General features: G+C 43.2%; 1 pseudogene; it reads left to right on the top strand.

Moving 5' to 3' along the window:
• Positions 1–12,116, top strand: part of LOC122902873 — a 159,911-nt pseudogene that overhangs the window by 58,846 nt on the left and 88,949 nt on the right.

Below are 12,116 nucleotides of genomic sequence, written 5' to 3'. Positions count from 1 at the left end.
AATCACAGATTGGGCTGTGGTTTCCTTTTGGCTCTTTTGCTGGCTTTTCCAAGCCCTCTTTCACTTCTTGTTTGATTTTTTTCTCACTTGCCTCCCATCTCATGCTTTCCCCAGTGTCTGCATGCCCAGAGACTGTGTCTACCTGATCAGCCTTCTTTCCCTTGGAGCGTTCAGATGCCAGAGCACCATTTTTACCTCTGCTTCTTGGGTCTTGGGTCAGAAATTTTATTTCCCCCCAGGAAAGCAGCTCTCAGCCCTGTGGTTGGGTGGATTCTGTGACTCAAGGCATCCAGTGGGTGGTGTGAATGATTTGTACTCAGCCCTCCCAGCATGAAGTCCGTTAACCCAGCTGATTCGCTTTACTGGTACACTTTTTTTTTTTGGCGGCATCCCCTTTGTAATCAGCCCCCCTCATACGTTAGAAGAGTCAAGAGGGGAGGAGGCAACCACATGGCAAAGTGATCCTTCCTGATATAATTGAAATTGAGGTGGGACCAGAGGGACAAGCAACCCTAGAAAGTGTTCCCTGGTTATACCCACCTAATATTTACATACGGCTCGTGGTCCTTCACTGAGCTGTGTTCTGGGGACTGCATTCCCATTGCCTCATCTGATAATCCCAGCCTGGGGTACAGGCTTGAACCTGCCTTGCATATAAGGACAGAGGCTTAGAAGGATCAAGCACACAGCTAGCAAGGGGAGCCAGGATTTTAACTGGTCTCTCTGCTTTGAAGTCTCCCAAGCTTTCTACAGCACCATTCCGCCTCCCCAAATCGAGTGCTTTTTTTTTTTTTTTTTTTCCCCTTGCTTCTGTGATTCCCATAATAAATTCTTTCTTATCACTCGCTATGACATGGACTTTCTGTGGATGAAAGACGTAACATCTCTTATTCTGAAAAAAACCGAGCAAGGGAGAGACCATCTGATTTCAGTGTGTGGTGCTGTGTGGATGCTGACTGCCCCGTCAGGGAATCATCAGCCTCTTGCCTGACCTCCCTGCAGTGTCAGGAGGGGGTTTTTTGGGTTAATTTGAAAAACGTGTTCTGTGACACGTTTGGCATTGTTTTGGTCTGTGGCGAAGACAATGGCTGAGGGAACTACCTACCAAGCTGGTCCTGGAAAGGCAAGTTGCTGAGTCAGTCGGACAGGGGCGGCTGGGGCCAGTGGAATTCAGCCAAGAAAATAGCTCTGCTTCTTCTCCATGGAGAAGGCCCTGGGACAGGCTCAGAGGCTCACCAGGAGAAACCACTGTGGAGCTTGCTATACTGGGCAAAGCACACAGGCTAGGAATCCAGAGACCTGGATTCCCCCAGACCAATGGAAATGTCCCCTCCTGCCCTTCGTTCAACTATAAACCTTTCTATCTTTCATATGTTTAGTTCCTGCAACTCTGATCTTTCTTTCATATCACAGATATTTGTCACTGTTCACCTTTGCCCACATTCTCCTGCAGAGGTTAAATATCCTCATGTAATATTCTTTCTAGACTCAACCCCTCTGCTCTCACCCAACTACCAGAATTGAGCTATAGTTCTGCTTGGGGAATGTGGTGAATTGGACAGATTCTCTAGTCTCTTCAAAAACTTCCTCTAAAAAACCAGATCCTTTCTTTTCATTTACTGACAAGGACCGAGTCCCATTTTAGCTTTGGTTCTTACTTCGGAAGAGCTCAAAATACAAGAAACAAAACAAAAAACCCCTAAGAAACCTGATGAGGAAGCAGTAGAAAGGGAAGCCGGGTTTAGCCAATCTGACCCCGTGGAAACTCAGGGAATATCTAGTTGTTACCTTTAAGTCTGCACACTCGTAGTCCTCTTATTGGAACCTGCTTCCCGTCAGTCCTTCCCATGATTTGACAGGTGCCAGAAGCTCCTTCTCCACACAGATAAGGATAAACCTGTTTTTCAGTAGAGCTCAGTTCTTAATGATAGGGTTAATGCTTTGAATTTTCAGGAGCTGACCTTGCCAACTCAAAGAAGAAAAGCTCTAGGAAGAAAAGCCACCAGCCTGGGAAAACTTTAGTCATGTCAGAATGGAACTCAGAACTTCCTCTGAATAACCCTGCTCTCACTTCCAGGTGGTGACAGAGAAGGGGATGTCTCTCTGTCATCGGAGCTCTTGGTCTCGTGTCCTGTGTTGCCACCTTTCACACTGGTTACCGTTAGTTGTGTCCAAGTATAGCCCTCTACTTATGGGCTATATCTGGACCCACCTGAGCCTTGCTAGGCCATCATCGTCCACTTAGATCAGCATAGGGAGTAATGTGGCAGAAATCAGAAGTATCCACCTGTCACCCAAAAAGGAAGGTTGTACACTGCCTAGGTTTTGCTCATAGCACTGGGGATTGATGGTAAGGGGGATCTCTGGGTTGACCTTGGACACAAATACAGAGTCAGAAGAGCTTGACTTTGGCCATCTCTCCTTGTATTCCTCAGAGCCTCACCTAGAATGCCCCAAGCCTTCTTGGGAATCAGACTTTCCTGAACTCTTTATCTTCTCCCTTGCCAGTTATCAAAAGGGATGCATGTTCAGGTGCCTGAAGGTTCTCACGGGTATTTGCATTAGCATTCTCTCATGTAGGGTTTGGCAAGCTTTTTCCTTAAAGGGCCAGGTAGTAAATATTTTAGGTTTTGCATGGCATATGGTCTCTATTGGGAGGGCTCAGCTTTGCCATTGTCTTACAAATGCAGCCAGAGATAACACGTAAATGCGGGAGCATGGCTCTGTTCCCGTAAAACTTTATTTATGGGCACTAAAATGTGAATTTCATGTAATTTTCATGTGTCAGAAAATATTATTCATCTTTTGCTAAAAAAAAGCTATTAAAAAAGGTAAAACCATACTCAGATCTTTGGATGTACAAAAACAGATAGCAAGCCAAATTTGACCTGTAGCTTGCCAACTCCTGATTTAACTAACAGTAATGGACATCTGGCAAAAACTTCTAAGCACCACCCCAAACTGTTTGCTCTTGCTTTTCTGGAACTTCTCTCCTTCTTGAGCCAATTTAGATCAGGTCAGGGAGGCCCCAACAATGGCAGCCGCTGGAGTTACTGTTGTTGCTATAGGTCTAGCAGCTTCTGGGTTCCTAGCAGTTTCTTAGAGAACTTCTGGAATTTGTGGAATGACTTCTTTTTCCCCCCCCTCTCCAGAGCTGGCTTGGTATATGCATTAGTTTTCTACTGCTGTCATAACATGTTACCAACAATTTAGCAGCTTCAAGTAATGTATCTCTTCTCTCACAGTTCTGCATGTCAGAAGTCCACGTTTGGGCTGTGTTGATTTGTTTTCTGTCACCTGCGGTGGAAAGCATTCTGGCTAATACAATGGTGGCGACAACATTCCTACCCTGTATTCTGTTTGTTATGCCTCTAGGCTGTAAGCTCTTTACAAGCAGGAATTGGGTCCCTTCTGTGTGGTTCCTGCAGGATGGGCACTTAATAAGTTTCTGAATTCTGGGGTATCGAAGCACAGAGCCAAGCGAGCCTGTTGTAGGGAAGGAAGAGAGACCACTTGAGCACAGGGAAGCCACGGAGGAAAATGGGTGCAATGGAACCAGCAAAGGGATCCATGTACTCACACATGGAAGTTTGAGCAACAGAAAACAGGAGAAAGAGGGGCACCTGGGTGGCTCAGTGGGTTAAGTCTCTGCCTTCGGCTCAGGTCATGATCCCAGGGTGCTGGGATTGAGCCCTTCATTGGGCTCTCTGCTCAGCGGGGAGCCTGCTTCCCCCGCCTCTCTGCCTGCCTCTCTGCCTATTTGTAATCTCTCTGTCAAATAAATAAATAAAATCTTAAAGAAGAAAGAAAGAAAACAGCAGAAAGGGGGACAGATATGAGTCTTCACTCCCCTGTCCCTCTCATTCCCGTGTCCATCAGCCTGACTATATTCTAGAGTAATTCCGGGCACCGTTAGGTGTTTAGCTCCCATCTTTCTGGAACTTCTCTGCTTCCCAAGTCAACACAGAGCAGCTTAGTGAGGTCCCACCAGTGGTAGGGACTGGAGTTGCTCTGGTTACCTAGTGGTGTGCCTGCTTCGTGAGAAGTGCTCCTAACACGCCTGAGACCCAGGGCGTGCTCAACACATAAAACCGAGTATCATGCTTACTATTTCACATCTTTAGTATTCTTTTCCAAAATGGGTGAAGCTGTCAAGTGGGCCCAGCTCCCCAAGTGTTTGGATGTTGACCAGTTGTATGAATATATTTCATAACAAGCTGAAGAATAGATCTGAAACTTCTGTTAACCGCTACGGACAGTTCTGATCTATGGAAGTGACTTCAGCGCAGAGGTTGTGTTTTCTAAGGGACAAAGCTGGTGTGTAATTGTGGCTCATTTAGAACTCTGACAAGTCACGCTGGATTCTGAAAGATGGAATTCAGGTTTACAAAAGAAGGATTATCAATTCTGGGGTTTTAAGGGAAATTATTACTAACTTAGTTTCTGAGTGTGGAGAAAGAGGATCAAAAGTAATTTTCAGTATGAATAGGAATTTCCATAGACCATTTGGGGAAAAGGTTTTATCTTCTCTTGTATATAATAGTCATTATAAGATGAATTATTAGCTTTTACATCTCAATGTGATGTCACATTTTCCAACTTTATTGCTGTGATTTAATATTCTATCTTAAGCAGGTTTCTAATGAGAAATCACAGAAGAATTATTGCTGGGGAGGAGATTTCAAGATTTCTAATGGGTGAGCAAGAAAGAGGTGTGAAAAATAGGCTTCTAGGTTGTTTTTCTTCTTCTTCTCCTCTTCTTCTCCTCCTCTTCCTCCTTCTCCTTCTTTTGTGCTTGTAGAATTTTAGAGTTTCATTCTTTTCTCTAGAGCAGGGTAGATGCAGTTTGGGTAAGTTAGATCACTGGACACAGTTCTTTGATCACATTCATTGAAAGGGACTGCACATCCTTCGATTTCCTTCAAATACTATGCCATCGACACATCCTCTGACTCCCCACTATATTCTATTTATATTCAATTTCTCGTTCTAAATTGTAACTTCTTTTGGGGGAAAGAAATGCATCTTATCCATATACAAGTGCCCATCTTCGCTGATAGCTAACTGAGGGTCCTCTATGTCACAATAGCACTTGAAAAATGGGTGGGTTTGTGGAGGTTAAGCATCATGCAGAGAGTGATTCCAGAATTCTCTCTAATACTGCAGACATAGTCCTTGGTATGCCTCTCATGTCATCTACTTTCTAGGTGAAGAACATTGGGCTTAAGGACTCTGACAATCCTGAAACTGTGGGGGACTTCTCTACCAACTTACTTTGTAGGGAAGATTTGATTCCTTCCATGGTGGAGCCTATTCTCTAGCATGAAACAGCTCCCTAGTTATACAAGACTTTAAAAGAATAATCCTTTATGGGAATATATATTTTTAAATAGCTTACAAAGTATTTTCACTTTCTACCCATTGCTTACCAACTGGAGAAGTCATCTTATATTCTTTGGAGAATTTAAAGTTTTGATTTGTCCTACCTCAAAGCCTAGTTTACGTATTCTTTGTATCATGGAATGTTGTTGGAGTTGGAGAAGCTATCCAAGATTGACTGAAGTCATGCTCTTGATGCAGACGCTTGAGTCTGGTTTCATGGAAGGGGGCAGATGGGCCTAGACCTTAAAGAGAGAGTAGAATTGACTAAGTGGATGGTGTATATTTCAGAGGAGGTTGGAGGTGATGGTGGGAAAGGGAGTGGAGGGATGGGATAAGGCGAGATAGGCACTTACTGGGTGTGTTTAGAGATAATGAAATAATGAGAAGACAAGTGTGACTTGTAAGCAAGGTGGGGAGTGAAGAGAACTTGCATTTTGTAAGCCAGACCCTGGGCCGAGTGCTTTACTTAATGATCACAATACAGTTGACACTTGAACAATGCAGGGGTTAGAGACACCAATGGCCCCGTGCAAGGAGAAATCTAAGTATAACTTTTGACTCCCTGAAAACTCAACGGCTAACAGCCTACTGTTGATCGGAAGCCTTAGTGATAACATAAACAATCAATTGACACCTATTTCAAAAGAAAAAGATAAAACAAGCAAAATACCCCCACATATTTCATGCATTGTATGTCTTATATAATGTGTTCTTACAGTAAAGCTAGAGAAAAGAAAATGTTGTTAAGAAAATTATAAAGAAGAGATAATATATTTAGATTGTACTGTATAAAAAAGAACTCCCGTATGAACAGACGCATGCAGTTCAAACCCATGCTGTTCTGGGGTCAACTAGAGTTCCATTGTGTCCCTGATGCCCAGTGTGTTTTATAGATAACAGAGCTGTGCATAAAAGTTTACTCGCCATTGCTCATGTAGCCAGTGTGTTTTCCCACACATTACTCTGTAGAGGTTCACAAAGGGGAACGATTCAGTGACATTACACAGGAAGTGATGTTAAGGCTGTTTGCTAAAGGCTTTGATATCCAGCTCAGGAGGATAGGCTCATCTTAGAGACAGGGGAGAGGCATTCAAAGTTTTCACTTTGGGACTCTGGGAAGTGGATTTTATGACACAATGAAGGAGGTGAGTTAGGAGGCTTTCACCTGGCAGCTGTAAATTCCTCAGCTCCTCTTTGAAATTCGAGCTTTCCACTTCAGTTCCTGTGGGCTCTCCTGTGTTTATTAGGTTGTACCCATTCTCAAAGGGGAATGGGGAAAGGGAGAGTGTCTTAGACTCCACCCATCCACACCTGCACTTACTCAAGCTGTCAGAATGAGGGGCAGGACATTTCCCCACTTGCTGCTGGCAGAATCCAGAGCAGAGAAGGGAGGCTAATGCTCTCCCAGCGGCATGGGGCCATTGTACCCAAGAGAGCATTAGAAGCATTCATTCTGAATTTTTCATATCCTCCCCATTCTAGTTTTATCCCCTCCAGTCATGTCCTCACTTCAGGTCTGGGTATTTTTTAGCTCGCCATCAATTTCCTCGTGGTCGAGGAAGAGAAGTGAGTCATGGACATTATTACCTTCTTGCCCACAGTACGTTTAATGTGAAATGGAATTATGTGACAGGGCTTGACGGCTGTCTATTGCCTTGAAAATTAACACCTCACCTTCACCCTGGTGTTTATATTTAATAAGTGCGTTCCTTCATCATTTGTCTTTCAGCAGCACAGTTATCCATTCTGTTGTGCAATTAAAACTGCTGACTGCCTCATTAGCCACGAATCCATCTTGACGTGGCTTACCGTCCCTCTTCATACCGTGGGTCTGTTCCACTCCGGATCTCTTGGCACCACCCCCTGAACTGCCAGGTGACTCCAGAAAACATTTAAGTAAAAGGTATTGACAGTAGGCTCTTTTTTTCTAGTGCCTTCATGCTGACCTTGGGTGGCCCAGAGATGCCAACACAAAGCCCACAAAGGCATGGGCATCGATTGCCAAATTCTTGGGACTTTTTTGGCTGCCTTCTCCTCTATTAAAACCGACCCCTCTTTTTTCCCCTTGTTGTTGCTTCAGGGTCTTATTCTCAGCTAGGTGAATGTAAGAGCAATAAATCCATCCAAAAAGTTTTAATCTCCACTAATGAGCAGCTGAGCTAATGCATAAACTTCTATGGTAACATTTCCTCTTTTTCTTATAGAGAATGTCGAGCGGCAAGGAGCTTCGCAGACCATTATAGCACAAGCACCAGAGGTTCTGAGTCAGGAAATCTGAAGTGGAGTTAAGTACTTGAATTTTGTAAAAGCTTCAGTTGATTCTCCTGCCTCACTGTGGGTAAGAATCCTTCTCCCATGAGATCATGATTGAGAGGTTCTAGAACTTGGAGGTAGCCCCTTGCCATGTGTGGCCATTTAGGCTTAAATTCATTAAAATCAAATAAAGGTGAAAATACAGTTCCTCAATCATACTAGGCCCCTTTCAAGTCTCACAGCCGTGCATGGCTACCACATTCAGCAATGCGGAGTCGGACTGTTTCCATCATCATGGAAAGTTCTGTTGGTCAGCACTGTTGTCAGGCACGAGGCCAGTACTGTGTATTGTGTGTTCTAAGTCAAGAAGCAGCACACTGGGAAGCAGAGCACGGTGAGAAGTCAGAGGCAGGCCTTAGGACCTCCTCCTGTGAGGGAAAAAGTACTAGTTATTGGGCATTTCCCGCTGCCTAGAGCATCAGTCCGCTCTGGTGAGAGGGAGCTTTGAGCCTCACTGCTTTTTCATCAGGTTTTTAACCATGGATACAAGTCCCACCTTGCAGTGGCGTACTCATTCTAATAAAACTTCCATTCCACTACTGGGGGTTCTAGCTTCGTAGACTTTCACTTACATGATGTTCACAGTCATCACAGGACAAGCACTGTTACTCCCAATTCAGAGCACAAGAATATAAACACTCCTCAGTGGAGGAGTTCCCCTGAGGTAACGCTGGTTGAGAAGAGCAGAGGCAGGGACATGTGCATGGCCTTCTGTTGGTTCCTTGGCTATTTGCTGCCTGATTTTTTTCTCACTCTTCCTCTGCTCTCCAGAGTACTAAGTGGTAGATGCCTGTGGACTGTGTTTTCCAGGCCCCTGTCAGCTGGCTTCCAGTTTGAGTTCAGCCAGTAGAAGTCAGGGTAGGATTTCTGAGGCCTAGAAGCACGAAAGGAACAAGGCAACAGCTTTGGCCGCAGTGTCTGTCCTCGGTGGCTCTGACTGCTTAGACAACTTCACCGTGGGGCCAGCTTCCACCAGGTGACTGCAGCTCCGGGGAGGGGGAAGCGTTATCTCCTGTGCACCTTCAGCCTCGGGCTGGTGGCAGTTTGTTGCTTCTGCCAACTTCTGGGCTGCCTCCCCACGCTTGGCTTCTTAGCTCCCCCATTACCAGTATAACCAGTATCCTGTATCGAATTCTCTCTGACTTAGAGTGGTTTCTATTTTCCTTCCTTCCTTCCTCCCTTTCTTTCTTCCTTCCTTCCTTTTAAAGATTTTATTTATTTATTTGCCAGAGAGAGAGAGAGAGTAAGAGCACAAGCAAGGGGAGAAGGAGAGGGAGAAATAGGCTCCCCACTGAGCAGGGAACCCAACTGGGGGCCCGATCTCAGGACCCTGGGGTCATGACCTGAGCTGAAGGCAGATGCTTAACCACCGAGCCACCCAGGCACCCCAGGTTCTGTTTTCTTGATTGGGTCCTATTTAAAACAAATGTGGAGGGGTGGGGGTGGGGATATGGGGTAACTGGATGGTGGACCTTGAGAAGGGCGTTTGATGTAATGAGCATTGAGTATTACATAAGACTGATGAATCTTTGAACTTCACCTCTGAAACTAAGAATACACTATTGCTGATTAATTGAATTGAAAATTTAAAAATGCATAACTATCGCAAATTTGAGAAATCAATCACTTTGGGTAATATTTTTTAAAAAGATTATCTAACTTATAAAACATTCCAATTATAATAAAATTGATTTCTTACTGTATATCTGGGTGTATTTTTGAGAAATTCCAGAATCTTTTCATTTTGTTTCTGTAGAAAATTAAGAACAATATCCAGCACAAAATGGATTCTCAATAAAATATATGAACTAAAAAAATTAAAACAAATATGATCCTTCTATGTAAAAAAGAGACTGATCTAAACAAATAAGTCTGTATGTAATGTGCGTGTGTATGTGTGTGTGTGTGTGTATGATTATGTGAGCATGGAGAAACCATAAAAGGATAAATACTAGGTTGTCAACCTGGAATAAGGGGATGGGAGTGAGTGGCCACAGGGTCCCCACTGAAGGAGAAGAGAAGGATGAAGTTAAACTAAAAAGAAGGGAAAAAACTGCCTTAAAAGGAGTGATATGATAATGTATACATTTATATAAAATCATGTAAGCTTTTGTTGAAATAAGAGATGATAAAACCAGCTGGCCCAGTTTACTGACCTGCCCATGGGTCAGTAAGTGGTGCAGCTGGAATCTGAACCCAGGTCTTCAGACTCCAAATTTGGGTAGAGCATGGTGGTCAAGAACCCGGATTCTGGAGGCAGACCACCAGTGTCCATGATCATGGATCCATCATTTACTGCTTTGCCTGATGTCCTCATTGGTAAAACAGGGATCATGATAGTGACCCCCTCTTCGAGTTGTTGAAAGGTTGAAATTAGTATTTTCAAAACACTTAGTTCTGTGCTTGGCAAATAGTAGGTTCAATGTCACGTCAAAGGGGTGTTTTTCCTCTCTATCACTTAGTGGTATTATGTGTACCAAGGAAGTGTGAATATTGCTTCCACTGTTTTAATGTTTACATTTGCATTTAAGGAGTAGGTAGTTGTCAGATCTGATCAAACTTAACCCATCATAATAAACAAAATAATGTGCCTCTGCCTAGGGACCAAAAAAAAAAAAAAAAATTAAAGAAATGGGAATAGAAATTTTACTTTGGCAAATCTATCCGAGTGAAATAAGGTTAGGTTTGGAAACAGCTTTATGTAAAAATTTGTTTCTTGCTTCATTTTCATAATAGCAAAAGATTGGAAACTACTTAAATGTCTAATCATGAGGGATTAGTGAAGATAACTGTTAAATATCTATTTGATGGAACATCGTAAAGTTGTACAATTGCTTATGAAAGTAGGTAATAGTATCTTAAATACTCATACTATAATGTCATGTAGAAATACAGAATTTTAAATTATAGGCATTATTATATTCAAATAAAATTCTTGAGTGGAAATGGCTAGAATGATATATACTGTTACAATGAAGAAAAGAGAGCATATATAATTTTATTTCAAGCAATCAGAGACTAATTAGAGGTGAAGCCTTTCCGGTCCCAGCTGTGTGATATCGGCAGTTCTGTGGCCTCCCTGTCTCCCCAGTCTCCCCTGATACATTAGTCTTCACTTTGGGCTGAAAATCAAGGTTGGAGGCAGCACACTGGGCTGTGCGTCTTTTTCATGACATACAGTGTGTATGTTCAGGGGAACATCTGTCTATCTAAGGGAAGGGCGCTCCTAGATTTGTGGAGTGACTAGGGGAAGAATGGAGGGTGTGGAAGGAAAATTCATCATTATCTTGCTTGCGAAGCTTTATCTCAGAGTCAGGCCAAGAGTGACAATCAAATGAAGTCAGAAGTCCTTTCTGGCGTCAGCAGTCCAGATGACCTTGATTAAGCCCTGGGTCAGAGCATCCTGGAAGACTTGGTGGTTCCCTTTCTCCAAGAACTGACCATATTTTGCTTTGTGTTTGTGCAGTATCTTCACTGCAAGCTTTTGCGGGCAAGGCAAGGACAGTGTGTTCTTTTTTCTCTTTTTGAGATATAAGTTATATACCATGCAACTTACTTATTTCACATATACATTTTAGAGGTATTTCCTATATTCATAGAGTTGTACAACTATCACCTCTAGTTAATTTCAGGACATTTTCATCACCCCGGAAGGGAATCCCATACCCATTAAGGTTATTCCCAATCACCCTTTTCTCTAGCCCCTGACAATGACTAATCTGCTTTTTGCCTAGGGATTTTCCTAGTCTGGACATTCCAAATAAACAGAAATATACAATTTGTGGCTTTTTGCATGTGGCTTATCCATGTTGTAGTGTTTGTTCCTATTTTCATGAAGCTTATAGCCATTAGATAAGTAATCACATGAATAGATAAATAAGGGTAAACTGTGGAACTTATATGAAGGAAAAACTAAGACCATATTTAACTTGGGTTGAAGAGGAAAGTCTTCGTTGGTGAGGGAACATTTAGGACTGGTCCTGGAGGATGAGCAGACACTAGCCAGCAGGGAGGATGGAGGGCGTAGGATTAACACATGAAGACCCAGTGGCAGGAATAGGAATGTGGTTGGTAGATTCCAGGAAGGGGAAAAAAGGCCATCGTAGCTGGGGAATCATGAACAGGGATGTGGGTGACATGTATTTGGGCTGGTGAATTAGGCAGGGAGCAGATCACATAACATCTTATTGCCCTTGTTAGAGGTTTTAAAATTTTATGTCAAATGCAATAGAAAACAATTAGTGTGTTTGAAGCAGGGAAATGTGAAGACTCAGTGTTTGTTAATAAAAGATCATTCTGGAGACTATTCGGAGAAGGGAGGCCAGATAGGAGAGCTTTAGTAATCCTGGGAAGAGTTGATGGTGTCAGGCTACAGGGGTAGCAGAGCAGATGGACAAGCTTGAGGTTTATTTTGAAAGTAG

Source organism: Neovison vison, chromosome 3, assembly GCF_020171115.1.
Source record: "Neovison vison isolate M4711 chromosome 3, ASM_NN_V1, whole genome shotgun sequence".
Classification (NCBI taxonomy): Eukaryota; Metazoa; Chordata; class Mammalia; order Carnivora; family Mustelidae; genus Neogale; species Neogale vison.
This window is presented reverse-complemented; position numbering and strand designations above follow the sequence as displayed.